The sequence below is a fragment of the Saccopteryx bilineata genome, chromosome X (genome assembly GCF_036850765.1).
Source record: "Saccopteryx bilineata isolate mSacBil1 chromosome X, mSacBil1_pri_phased_curated, whole genome shotgun sequence".
NCBI lineage: Eukaryota > Metazoa > Chordata > Mammalia > Chiroptera > Emballonuridae > Saccopteryx > Saccopteryx bilineata.
Window position 1 is genome coordinate 52138127 of NC_089502.1, and position 15119 is coordinate 52153245.

Consider the following 15119-nt stretch of genomic DNA (forward strand, 5'->3'; position numbering starts at 1 on the left):
AATGAAAGTTACTTAGCACTGCCCACTTCTTTTGTACTTCAGCATCCCCTCTGGTCCTTCCTCTGAGTGAAAATTTTATGTCTCCACCAAAGGGAGTGAGTGAAGTCACACAAGCTAACATATTGCAGGTAATATCACTTTGATAATACTTCACCTAAAAACATTAACCACTACAAATGTTATTTATTAAAATAGTAGTGATATGTAGGGAAAGAGAAAAAAAAAACATAAAGCTTAGTGCTACATTTCCCCCTCTCTAACTATTCATGAGGCTCAGTTGGTAACCATAGCTGCCTTTCCTGTCCTTTTCTGTGCTCCTTTTACCTTCTTTCAGCACCTGGATGGATGAGGTTCTTTATCTGTTTGGGTGTCACAAGCCTTTATTCCTGAAGGATCTGAGTCACGTGGTCATTCCTTTTTCCAGTTGTTGCAATGTCCACTTATGAGGATAGTTGGGCAGGGGAGTAACTAGAGGTACCACTTCTTGTTACACACTTGACCAACTGTGAAGCCTCTGGATTCCAAACATAATTCTCTTTGACCCACGTGTAGCAGCAACCCATTTTCCCCTTAAAATTAGAATTAATTACCTAGTCCAATACAGTAACTCTCTTCATTGTCTATTAGTTTAGTGGCATAAAGAGCTTAAAAATGTTTACAAAGTGGGCTCAGCTTCCCATCCATGAATTTGTTTCCTGGTGGAAATATCATTCCATTGTACACTGGGATTTTGAAATGTACCAAGCATAATTGTAGGAATGGAATCAAGTGGGTTTTTTTTAATATGTTATGAGCTTTAATAGTAGGAAAGGCCACCTCCACCCACCACTTAATTCCTAACTATGGAAGAAAAACACCATTTACTGGCCACTGGTTTAGAGTATATATGGCACCTTTTAGGAAAGCATTTTAAACTTGCATGTTGTCTTCTCCTAATTGTCATAACAAATGAATCTTCAGCCAATCTTATAAAGCACATAGTAAAACCAGTGAATTCTGCGGGAATGAGCTCATTGCTATAAAATGTATTTCTTAGTTAGAAATAATATTATGTGAGATACCATGTCAATAAATTAAAGCATTTTATAAGTCCATGAATAGTTGTTCTGGCACAATCTTTACAGACAGAGAAATCAATATCTAGAATATTTGCCTGTCCCATCAAGGACAAAGTGTTGTCTCCTCCATAAGAGGAGTGGTTCAGTATAATCACTCTGGTATCAGACAGCCTGTTCATGCACTGGAAATTTTACCATATTCAGTGCTTATTATAAGTCTTTTCTGTGAGCAGGTTGGGCACTCAAAAGTGGTGGTAACCAAGTCAAGTCTGGTACAGAAAATATCACATTTTTGAACCCTTATATAGTCACTATTCCAATCACCATGTATACTTTCTACATAGACCTGTTGAATATGCATAAGAGTTACTGGAGAAAGTGCTTGACTAATCAATGGAGTCGGTCATAGGCCCTAGCCAGTTGGCTCCGTGGGAGAGCAACAGCCTAGCATGTGAAAGTCCTGGGTTCGATTCCTGACCAGGGCACACAGGAGAGGCACCCATTTGCTTCTCTACCCTCCACCTCTCCTTCCTCTCTGTCTCTTTCTTCCCCTCCTGCAGCCAAGGCTCCACTGGAGCAAAGTTGGCCTGTGCACTGAGGATGGCTCCACGGCCTTTGCCTCAGGCACAAGAATGGCTCCGGTTGCAATGGAGCAACTCCCCAGATGGGCACAGCATCACAGCCTGATGGGCATGCCAAATGGATCCTACTCGGGTGTATGTGGGAGTCTGTCTATCTCTCTGCTTCTCACTTCAGAAAAATATAAATAAATAAATAAATAAAACAAAAGAGCAGATAATTTTGCTCATATGATTAGTTAGACCCTTCTCTACTATAGATGCCCTCTGATCATTATCTGATCATTATTTGCATAAGCTATGAATTTCTTCACACTTAGCTCACTTATAGAGGTCTGTGCAAATACTGCTCCCCAACCTGCAATGTGAATCCCTTGTCACTGATTTCCCTATTCTCATTTCTCCACCGTTATACAAAGTCTAATATGCTGCAGAATATTTTGCACACTGAAAAGATTTCCCTTCACAAGTGACTTTCACAAACAATCCTTTAGGTCAGTGTTTTTCAATCTCTTGTCTGTGAACCGGTCTGTCAGAAATTTCTTGCCAGTCTGTGAAATAGTTAACAACCTTAATGTTGTATAAAAATTATAGACCCAATGATCTTAGTCAAATCCACTTATGCTCAGGATGATTTCTGCCTGAACGGTCCCTGAAATAATTCTCCTATTTTCATCAGTCCTCAAGGATAAAAAGATTTAAAACCACTGTTTTGTGTGGTATTGCATACCACTCCGATCAGGCCTATGCTTTTCCTCCTTATTAACTAATCATAAGATAGTAGATGTGTTTGAGGGAGAGGTGGTAAAGGCATATAACCAGGTACCCAAAGCATCTTTGATATCTACTCATAATTAATAGACTTGTAAATCAGTTATAAGTTGCCAGCAAAATTGACTGGAAGGAGAAAGATTTCACGTATACCACCTGTCGCCATATACACACACAACTTCCCCAATTGTCAACATCCAGCACCAAAAATGGTACTTTGTTGCAATTATGAACCTACAGTGACACATTTTTATTACCCATAGTTTACATTAGATGACAATCTTGGTGTACAGTCAGTGGATTTGAAGAAATATATCCACCTTTATGTTATACAGAGTAGTTTTACTACCCAAAAAATCCTCTGTGCTCTGCCAACTTATTACTCCCCTTGTCCCAATTCCTGAAAACCACTGACTTTTCATTGTCTTCATAGAATGTTTGTTTGGTTTTTTTCATAATGACATACACATGGAATTATATAGTATGTTGACTTTTCAGATTGTGTTTTTTACTTAGTAATAGGCATTTTAAGGCTTGAGAGTTCATTTATTTTTAATCGCTGAATAATACTTTGTTTTTTGATGTTTCACAAATTATTTATTCAGTCACCTACTGAAGGATATCTTAGTTGCTTCCAAGTTTTGCTTATCATGAATAAAGTTGCTATAAACATCAGTGTGCAAGTTTTTGTGTGGACATACTTTTTTATTGAATTTGTTGGGGTGATATTGGTTAATAAAATTATATATATATTTCAGTGGTACAATAGTATAATACATCACCTGTATATTGTATTGTGTGTTCACAACCCCATGTCAAGTCTCTTTCCATCACAATAAATCTCCCCTTTATTCTCATCTATCTCTCCTATCCCCTTTTTCTCTTCTAATCCCCATACTATTGTCTAGGTCTTTGAAGTTTCTTTTCTTTGCTTAATTTCTTCACATTCTTCACCCATCTCCCAAACCTTCATGCCCGCTGACAACTGTCAGTCTGTTCTCCATATCTATGAGTCTATTTCTATTTTGTTTGTCAGTTTATTTTGTTCATTAGAGTCTACATATAAGTGAAATCATATGGTATTTGTCTTTCTCTGACTGGCTTATTTCACTTAACATAGTACTCTCCAGGTCCACTCATGCTGTCAAAAAAGGTAAAAATTTCCTTTTTAAAACAGAATAGTATTTCATTGTGTAAATATACCACAACTTTTTAATTCATTCATCTACTGATGGGCACTTGGACTGCTTCCAAATCTTGGCTATTATAAATAATGCTGCAATGAACATAAGTACATGTATTCTATTTAATTATCACATGATTAAGTTATCTGCACAAAATTTTTACATTTTATTCCAGATCTGTTTAGCCCAGCTATATATGACTTCCCTTTTGAAATGAAATGCTTCTGTGAACATCCAAATTCATGGTTGGGCGAATCAAATAGCACCAGTTCATATGAACAAGAATTTTCTTCTAGGGCCCATGCTTAATCCAGAAGCTGTTTTTAAGAGAAAAATGAATTGGTGTAAGATTTTTCTCCCAAACCAATGGGCTCTGAGCCATTATCTTCCCATTGGGGTTTGCCAGAGGCTAACATCTCTTTCTGTCACAGAAACTTCTCATACCTTTAGGATCTCTGATAATACAGCCTTAGCTATAAAGCATGTTGCACTGAAACTTGGAAATGATGTAGAAAGCTTTTTTTTCTAGAACCTAGTTAAAATTAGAAGCTTTACAGATTACCAAAAGATCAATCAAAGCAACCTCCCAAATGCAAAGAGAACCACCAAGCAATGTATCATTGTCTATTCCATGTAAATATAAACAGTTTCTGGTGTTCTTAACTTATTAGAAGATAAAGGAAAATATTTTACAAGTCAGTAGCAGTATGCATGATTCCAGGGGTTTTGTTCATTTGCTGCAGTAAATGTATGGCATCTGAAACCACAGCTACAGTTGACATCACCTCCTGATTATTTACAATTATCAACAGTAATTTTTTTATGATCCATCTAGCTTCTGGACCAGTCAAATAAGTGTGATAAATGGGAGTGTAATATGAATTTTTTTTTTTGCATCTCTAAATTTTTTGATGAAGGCATTAATTCCTATAAATTCTTCAAGGATTTTTATTTTGTTTTCTTAGAAGAGGCTCCCACTTCACTTTTTCTACAATTATAGTCCTCCATGAGGCTGTTTTTCTACCACAATAGCCTTCTCACTTGACATAACCTCACTTTATAGTTCGATCAATTCTATAAAGTATTTCCACTTAACTCCATGAGACAAGAAGCCACTGAAAAATTCTGCCAGTTATTTAATAGAGCTATTCTTGCTATCTATATACTCTGCAGCCAGGGACATAACAGAACAAGTTTTCATTTTAAATAGGTGTAATGTGAAATAGATGTTGGAGAAGAATCTATTCCTCCCCTGATTTCATTGAGGCTCCTACTTTGACATGTAAACTATACTGGCAATTTTGTCTCTAGGCATCAGCCAAAATCCCAGGCAAGTAGCTACTAATGTAAAAAAGCCAGAGTAGTTTTCTTCCCTCAGTGTAGTTTTTTGGGTTAATGGCTGTGGGTATCATTGGAGAAGAAGCGGTCACGGCTTTGACCCAATTCAAGTTGAGAATTTGGAGAAGTCATGGTCCCCACTTTGGTGACTCAAGTTAGACTAGTAAATAGATTTGACATTTTCTCATCTTTATTATCCACTAGCAACTTAATAGGCTGTAAGTCTATTTAATTTCTAGGCCACGGTTTGCTGTATGCCAAAATACTCTGATTATTATTACATTTCTTCTTTTACTGAGAAATTGCAACACATTGTTTGTGATACTTAAATATTGCTACTGCACCTCTACCATACCAGTATCCTATTATTGCCATTGACATCAGGAAACCCAAATACACTACAACATTCCTTATTGTTGTCTTTGACTTCCAGAGTTCAACTTCTACAGAATTGAGAAGATTACATATAATAAATTCATCCCAACATTTCCATTTATCCAGGACTTTGACCTCTTTCCTCTAATTACAGTGGTTCTCAAACATCAGTGTGCATCAGAATTACATGGAAAGTTTATTAAAACACATATTACTGTGTACTATGCAAAAAGCTTCTCAGTAAATAAGACTAGGTGGTCCCTAAGAATTTGCATTCTAACAAGTCTCCAGGTTAAGCTGATAATGCCGGACTACTGTTGGTCAAATAAGTTTGTAAATATGATGTAAATGTTTGCTCGCTTATAGTTTGCATTGGATGTGGGAGACAGGCTATAATCTGGCAAAGTCCTTATAGCCTAAGGCTTAGTTTTAAGACTAAGCCTTTCCCACCTTTTTAATACTAAGATCATTTCAACGTCCTTCTAATACTAAGATCTTCTCAAAACTAAGCTTTTCCCCACACCCTTGACTGTTGCATGATGGGGGATGGTGCACTCTTATGACAAATCCCATTTATGCCTCAGATAAGTAGCTTTGTATCAGAGATTTCCTTATTTGTATATTGGCTTAAAGGCTTTAATTTCTACACTATACATAAGGCAGACCAGGGGTTCTCTCACACTGTTCTTGCCATAAGTATTGCAGAGGAGAGACAGTCAAGATGGTGGAGTGCTGAAGGAAAAGCCAGCTTGTGCAGAGTTTGTGCAGAGAGAAGGAGATGGGGAGCAGAGGTGAATAAGGCTGGTGGGACCTTTGGTTCTAGGAATACTCAAATGAGTCAGTGGCTTTGGGAGCTCTGAATGGAAAGGAAAGTGTTTTCCCACTGTGTGTATTTCTTTCCCACCAGGTGCAAGCTAGGATTAAAGCTAAAGGCCCACTAGTTCTTGGCTCTGTTGCTTCATTACCATCTGTTCAAACCAACATGAACCTGTATTGGCCAGGCAGCTCTGATAGTGGCTGTGGCTACTGGCATTACAGCTACTTTTTGAGAACCATTGCTCCAGTATATACCAAGGAAATACAGGTTTACCAACATTTTTGCCTTATTAATGGTAGGACATTTTTTAAACCTTATTTCATTTTCAATTACACTGTAATTCAAGATTATTTTGTATTACTTTTAGGTATACAACATGGTGATTAAATCATCATTTACTTTATAAACTTTTCCCCCTGGTATTTCCAGTACCCATCTGGCAGTATATATAGTTATTACAATATTATTGATTGTATTTCTTATTCTGTACTTTATATCTTCATGAAAATTTTGTAGCTATCAATATGTACTTCTCAATCCTTTTACCTTTTACACTCAATCCCCCAATTCATCTACCTCCTGTCAACTAGTCTATCCTTTGTATCTATGAGTCTGTTTCTATTCTGCTTGCTCATTTATGTTGTTCTTTAGGTTCTACATATAAGTAAGATCACATGGCATTTGTCTTTATCTGATTCACTTATTAAACTTAACATAGTAGCCTCTAGGTCTATTCATGCTGCTGCAAATGGTAAAATTTTGTTTTTATATGTCCAAGTAATAGTCCATTGTACATATGTACCTCTCTTTATCCACTCATTTTTTGATGGCACTTAGATCGTTTCCATAGCTTGGTTATTGTAAATATTGCTACAATAAATATACACATGGATATATCATTTTGAATTAGTGCTTTAGGTTTCTTCAGATATATTCCCAGAAGTGTTTTCCTCAATTTCCCTTTGTTTCTAGTAGTTTCTAACTATCTTTGCTTTATATACTGAAACCTTTATCTTTTTGCTCAAAACGTCTCTTATAATCAACATATTATTGAGTGTTATTTATAACTCAGTGCTGTTACATGATTTGATAACTGATCTAGGCCACTTGCAATTTTGTGTGTGATAATTATTATACCTTGCTGCAAGGATAGATGACAATGTTTTTGGTTATTTGTTTATTTGCATATGGACATACAGTTGTGGTTGTAGGACTGAGGACCTTGTTTCTTTGCTGGCTGAAAGCTGAGACAGGTCTGCGCTTAAAGAACATTGGCACTATTTCTCTTGCTTTCCATGTGTTTCTCTTCTGCATCAGTTTATTGAATTCCTGCCATGATTTGAACCTTTTTGATGTTCCCTTATGCAACATCTCTCTAAAGTTCAAATTAAAATAAAAAAATTCTGGGCCCTGGCCGGTTGGCTCAGTGGTAGAGCATCGGCCTGGCGTGCAGAAGTCCCTGGTTTGATTCCCGGCCAGGGCACACAGGAGAAGCGCCCATCTGCTTCTCCACCCCTCCACCTCTCCTTCCTCTCTGTCTCTCTCTTCCCCTCCCACAGCCGAGGCTCCATTGGAGCATGGATGGCCCGGGTGCTGGGGATGGCTCCTTGGCCTCTGCCCCAGGCGCTAGAGTGGCTCTGGTCGCAACAGAGCGACATCCCAGAGGGGCAGAGCATCGCCCCCTGGTGGGCAGAGCATCGCCCCCTGGTGGGCATGCCGGGTGGATCCCTGTTAGGTGCATGCGGGAATCTGTCTGTCTCTCCCCGTTTCCAGCTTCAGAAAAGTACAAAAAAAAAATTCTGTGCATTTATTGGCTACTGTAATTACCTTGGATTCAGTTTTGGATAATTTCAGTATTTTTTTTTTTACAGGGACAGAGAGAGAGAGTCAGAGAGAGGGATAGATAGGGACAGACAGACAGAAACAGAGAGATGAGAAGCATCAATCATTAGTTTTTCACTGAGACACCTTAGTTGTTCATTGATTGCTTTCTCATATGTGCCTTGACCGCAGGCCTTCAGCAGACTGAGTAACCCCTTGCTCGAGCTAGTGACCTTAGGTCCAAGCTGGTGAGCCTTTTGCTCAAACCAGATGAGCCCGTGCTCAAGCTGGCAACCTCAGGATCTCAAACCAGGGTCCTCTGCATCTCAGTCCGATGCTCTATCCACTGCGCCACTGCCAGGTCAGACTAATTTCAGTATTTTAATGTTAGTGAGATTAATTACATATGCAAGTTCCCTTTTGTCATTTAATGTAATGTATTAATAAACTTATGTGGTTAAGGTTGTGGACAGTTTTGGGGACATTCTATCTATCACAATCTATCTACTAAGATTTATGTCCCTTCCAAACAAGAAAAATTATTTTCACTTCATCAAAATTTTTTAACTTTCTCATTCTGTTACAACATTAAAATTCCAAGCTCCTAAAATCTCATATAAATCTTAATTTCATAATTCCAAATCTTAACCTTCAGTGGATAGAGTGTCTTCCCGATATATGAATGTTCTGGATTTCACTCCCAGTCAGGGTACATAGGAGAAGCAACCATCTGCTTCTCTTCTACCCGACTCTCCCTTCACTCCCTATTCCCCTCCCATAGACAGTGGATCCATTGTTTGAGCATGACCCCTGTGCCTGAAGATAGCTCCATCAGAGCATGATACCCTTCAGCTCTAATACAAAGGCTTGGTAATGGAGCACTGGCTTTAAATGGGAACTCAGGGTGGATCCTGGTTGAAGCACATGCAGAAGTCTACCTCACTATCTCTCCTCCCCTCATCTAAAATAATAATAATAATCCCAAATCTCATCATCTAAATCAGGTGTGGATGAGTTTCTAGCAATAGTCCCTTAAATTCAACTCATGCACAATTCCTCTCCAACTGTGGAACTATGAAACTAAAGAAACAAATTATCTAGTTTCAGCATACTCTCGTGGCACAGGCATTTGATAGCAGATATAGACATTACATTTTCAAAAGAGAATATTGGATAGTATAAAAGAATCACAACTCCAAAACAGTTTTGAAATCCAGCCATTCAAGCTCTCTTATGGTTCAATAACTGGAAATAATTTTTGTGGCTTTCATCTTTGCCCTCTATGTTCTTAGTTCTTCTCTCTCAGCATTTGGCTCTGTCCTCTGAGCCATCTTTCCTTTTTCATGATAGATAGCACATATTTGCAGCTGAGCAATTTTATCAGCCTGCCTACTGCCAGCAGCATTTTCAAGGTTCAGCAGCCTTCTTTCATTTTGTACTCTGCTTTGTCCTTTCCAATCCAAGTTGGCAATGTTTCTGCTGATATAAAATTTCAAGAACTTTGTGGGTCTCTTGAGGATGTCACAAGGATTCATCTCATCAGACAAGAGTTGTTAGCACTACAGATCTTTCTGAGATGATCTCTTCTCTATTTCTGGCTTCTACCGAGATGTCTAAAGAAGAACAACCTTAAAATTCTTAGAGGTTTCATGATTTGTTTGTAGAGATCTCAGTCACACCCTTAATTTCTTCAAAGAACATTTTGTCTAACTGAATACTCTGACATTTTAGCTCTGTCGTATAAGTTGACAAATTTCCAAATCATTAGGTTCTGACTTCCTTTTGTTTCACGGTACCTTCCTTAATTTATTTTTCTCTTTTTGCATTCTATTATAAACAGCAAAAAGAAACCAGGCTGCACCATTAATGCTTCACTTGAAAATCTCATTTAAATGACCAGGACTTGCATTTAAAAATTCTGCTTCCCATGTAATGGTAGAACTATCTGGCAAGTCCAGATTTTATGGCAATGTTGACTTTCTCTAAAGTGATTTAGATTTCTCTTCCATTCTCATCCCTTTCTTCCCAGCAATCCCAAGCAGCATCCATATTTTTATTGACAGTGTGATCATGACAATATAGTATTATTTTTCAATAATACTCCTGAAAATACTTCCAACCTCCACCTACTAAATGGTTCCAACACTCCTGCATACTTTCCAGTAGTAGTTATATGACCACCCCACTTCTGCTAGCAAGATATACATTATTTTTCTACTATTGCCATAACAAATTACCAACAATTTAACATCTTTTTTGTGACAGAGACAGAGAGAAAGATAGAGAGAGGGACTAATAGGGATAGACAGACAGGAAGGGACAAAGATGAGAAGTATCAACTCTTCATTGTGGTATCTTAGTTGTTCATTGATTGCTTTCTCATATGTGTTTTGACTGTGTGGCTACAGCAGACTGAGTGACACCTTGCTCAAGTCAGCAACCTTGGGCTCAAGCTGGTGAGCCTTGCTCAAACCAGATGTGCCCACGCTCAAGCTGGCAACCTCGGGGTTTCGAACCTGGGTCCTCTGAGTCCCAATGTTCTATCGACTGTGCCACCTCCTGGCCAGGCCAATTTAACACCTTAAAACAGTATTTATTTATTATATCACAGTTCTTTGGGTGAAAAGCTAAGATACATTGTGGTTGGGTCTTCTGCTAAGACTTCAAAAAGCTTAATCAAGAAGTTGGCAGATCTGACCAGGTGGTAGCACAGCAGTTAGAGCATCAGAATGGGATGTGAACAACCCAGATTCGAGACCCCGAGGTCGCCGGCTTAAGCGTGGGCTCATCTGGTTTGAGCAAAGCTCACGAGCTTGGACCCAAGGTATCTGGCTTGAGCAAGGGGTTACTTGGTCTGCTGTAGCCCCACGGTCAAGGCACATATAAGAAAGCAATCAATGAACAACTAAGGTGTCACAACATAAAACTAATGATTAATGCTTCTCACCTCTCTCTGTTCCTATCTGTCTGTCCCTATGTATCCCTCTCTCTGACTCTGTCTCTGTAAAAAATAAATTAATTAATTAACAAATAAAAAATAAGTTGGCAGAGCTGCATTCCTTACTGAAATATCTAAGGAGAATCTCCTTCTGAATCTATTCACATGTTGGTCAAAACATTTCCTTGTATCTGGAGTACTAAGGTCTCTATTTCCTTTCTGACTGTCAGTGGGGGCCAGTCTTTGATCTGTACGTGGCCCACATTCTTTCCCATGCTTACAATGTTCCTCCCTCTAGCAAAAGTACATTGATTCCCTCTCATTCTTTAAATCTTTCTGATTTCTCTTTCCTCTGACTCTGACTGCAGCCATAACCTGAATTATATCTGTAATCTCCCTTTCTCCCTTTTGTCATGTAAAATAACATAGTCACTTGTTCCTGGGATTACTGCATAGACATATTTAGGAACCATTCTACCTACCTCAATATTTTAAATAAATTAACAGGAGAAAAGGTTATATAAGGTTATTATATTTGTCTTCAGTTAGTTGATTTTTATATTTTGCTCAGAGTTTTTGGTTGTAATCAGTGGAACAGACAGGCTATTACTGAGTTACTCTACTTTGGCTGGCACTAGAAGTCCTAATTTTGCTTTGTAACTAATTAATTAATTAAAAACAAGTGTTTATCCTGTACCTTTTATACAATAGGCACTGTGAGATACTGGGACAAAGAATCCGAACATTAAAAAATGGATAGTCTTGAGGGGCAGCAAGACGGCAATGGAGTAGGCAGATGTACCAACTTCCACCTCCCAGAACCAAAGTGGATTACAACTTAATATTAAGAACAATCATCTGAAAAAAACAACTTTGGACTAAACTAAGAGGACTCTTTAACCAAGGAACACTGAAGAAGCCACACTGAGACTGGTAGGAAAAGCAGAAAGGCGGAGAGGGCTGCCCAGCCCCCCGGAGCGAATGGCAGCCTGGAGAGACTCACGTGGCAGAGAGTGAGTATAATGGAGAAGGGAAGAGCTTGGGTCCCAGGAACAAAACCCCAGCCTGCAGCCCCAGAGCCTAGAAGAGGTATATGGACAGTATTTAGCTGCAAGACAAGCCAGGATACTGTTTGCGAGAAAGAGACAGATTTTTCAGACCCAGGATTCTTCTTAAAGCAACCGTGCAGAAAACCTCTTTCACAACCACTCACACAGAGCTCTGGGGGACAGGGAGAGATGAGAGGACCAAAGTAGCAGGAAAAGAGTGTAATCTAGGAGGCACAGGTAGAAACAATTTGAAGGACAGTCACGCTAACCCCTGGGTTGAGTCACTCCCCAAATCTAAAGTGAATATTTCCCCTGTAACCAGCAATACCAGCAAAGGGAAGCAGGTCACCAGCCAAACAGAAGCTCTCCTGCTGCACTTGGAGCAGAGTCACTTAGAAGTAGGGAGCTATCAAAGATACAGTATTGAGTGCTAAGGTCTAAGCTGCATTGCCCACCCAAACACTGCTGAGTGCTTGCAAGAGGATAGGCAGTAGCAGGACAAGGAAGCACAGTCCCGTCCTTGGGGATGCAAGCCTGGGGCTGGCCATGGCGGCCAAAGTGGTGCACAAAAGTGGTCCAAGTGAGAGCAGCCCAACCTGCAGTTCTGCCCGCAGGGACAAGTGAAAAGCCAGGAAGTTGGCTGAGACCTGCGGCTAAACGTAGGAGTGCAGCCATGCCCATGGGGTGGATGGAGGCTTACGCCCCAGAGCATGAGCACAGCCCTGCCCACAGGGGCAGGGCAAAGGCCAAGGGTGACCAAATCTTGTAGCCTGGATGCAGCAGAGAAGTCCTACCCACAGGGGTGGGGTGGAGGCAGGGGGCCAGCCAGGGCTTGTAACCCAAACATGTGAACGCAGTTGCAACATGGGGCAGGGTTAAGGCAGGGGTGGCTAGGGCATGCAGCCCAGGCACACTAGTGCACCTCCCCTCTCAGGGGAGGTATGGAGGCCAGGCCAGCAAAGGCTTGCAACCCGGATATGGGAGAGGTGGAAACTGCAATGACAGCCGCAGCAGGCAGGCACCAGCAAAGCCCATGCCCAAAAGCCCAAGGCAAGGGCAGAGAGGGTGGTGGGCCTACTGACAGACCACACCCATCAGATACCTGTAGCCACACTCTTCTTATACATAGACAAAATAAGAAGGCAAATAAATGCAACCCAAGTGAATTAAGAGAAATCCCTAGAAAAAGACTTGAATAAGTTTGAAATAATCAAATTACCAGATGCAGAGTTTAAAATAATGACTGTTAGGATGTTCAAAGATCTTAGAGCAACAATGGATGGACATAAAGAGCACCTGAATAAAGAGATAGCAAGTATAAAAAAGGACATTGAAATAATAAAAAAGAATCAGACAGAAATGACAAATGCAATATCAGAAATGAAGACCACACTGGAAGGAATTAAAAGCAAGATGGATGAAGCTGAAGATCAAAGCAGTGAGTTAGAGGACAAGATAAGGCATGGAAGCAGAGCAGGAAAAAGAAAAGAGACTCAAAAAGTCTGAAGGAACTCTAAGAAAGCTCTGTGACAACATGAAGAGAAATAACATCCACATCATAGGGGTTCCTGAAGGAGAAGAGAATGAACAAGAGATAGACAATCTGATTGAAGAGATCATAGCTAAAAACTTCCCTAAATATGAAAAAAAAAATCACACAAGTTCAAGAAGCACAGAGAGTTCCATTAAGAATGAACCCAAAAAGGCCAACACCGAGACACATCATAATTAAAATACAAAAATTAAGAAACAGAAAAAATATTAAAAGCTGTAATAGAAAGGCAGTCTATTACCTACAGAGGAGCTATCATAAGGATGACATCTAACTTCTCAACAGAAACATTAGAAGCCAGAAGGGAATGGGAAGCAATATTCAAAGTAATGCAAGACAAGAGCCTACAACCAAGACTTCTCTATCCAGCAAGGCTATCATTAAAAATTGAAGGAGAAATAAAAAGCTTCTCACAGAAAGTAAAACCCAGAGGAGGTAGAAGGAAGGAAATAATAAAGATCAGAGAAAAAATAAATGACATAGAGGCTAAAGAAACAATACAGAGGATCAATGAAACCAAGAGCTGGTTCTTTGGAAAGGTAAAGAAAATTAAAGAACCTTTAACCAGACTCACCAAGAAAAAAATAGAGGACTCAAGTAAATAAAATTAGAAATGAGAGAGGAAAAGTAACCACTGACACAGCAGAAATACAAATGATTGTAAGAAAATACTATAAAGAACTATATGCCATAAAATCTGACAACCTAGGTGAAATGGACAAATTTCTTGAAACATATAATCTTTAAAAAATCAATATAGAAGAATCAGAAAACCTAAACAGACCGATTTCATCAAATGAGATTGAAACAGCTATTAATAAACTCTCAACAAACAAAAGTCCTGGGCCATATTGCTTTTCTGGAAAATTTACCAAATGTTCAAAAAAAAACTAACTCCTATCCTTCTCAAGCTATTTCAAAAAATTCAAGAGGAAGGAAGACTTCTAAACTCATTTTATGAGGCAAGCATAATACTGATTCCAATACCAGGCAAAGAAACTTCAAAGAAAGAAAATTATATAGACCAATATCCCAGGTGAGATTTATTCTAGGGAAATAAGGCTGGTACAATATCCTCAAATCAATCAGTGTGATTCAGCACATAAACAAAAGAAAGGATAAAAATCACATGAGAATATCAATAGATGCAGAAAAAGCATTTGATAAAATTCAGCACCCATTTATGGTGCAAGCAAAGTGAGGATACAGGGATCATAGCTCAACATGATAAAGGCCATTTATGACAAACCCACAGCCAACATCATACTCAATGGGCAAAAATTAAAAGAAATCTCCTTAAGATCAGGAACAATGCAGGAGTGCCCCCTTTCACCACTCTTATTCAACATAGTTCTAGAAGTCCTAGAACTATGTCCTAGCCACAGCAATCGGACAAAAAGAAGAGATAAAAGGCATTCAAATTGGAAAAGAAGAAGTAATACTGTCATTATTTGCTGATGATATGATATTGTATGTAGAAAACCCTAAAGTCTCAGTCAAAAAACTACTGGACCTGATAAATGAATTCAGCAAGGTGGCAGGATATAAAATCAATACTCAGAATTCAGTGGCATTTTTATTCACCAACAATGAACTATCTGAAAGAGAAATTAAGAAAACAATCCCCTTCACTATTAC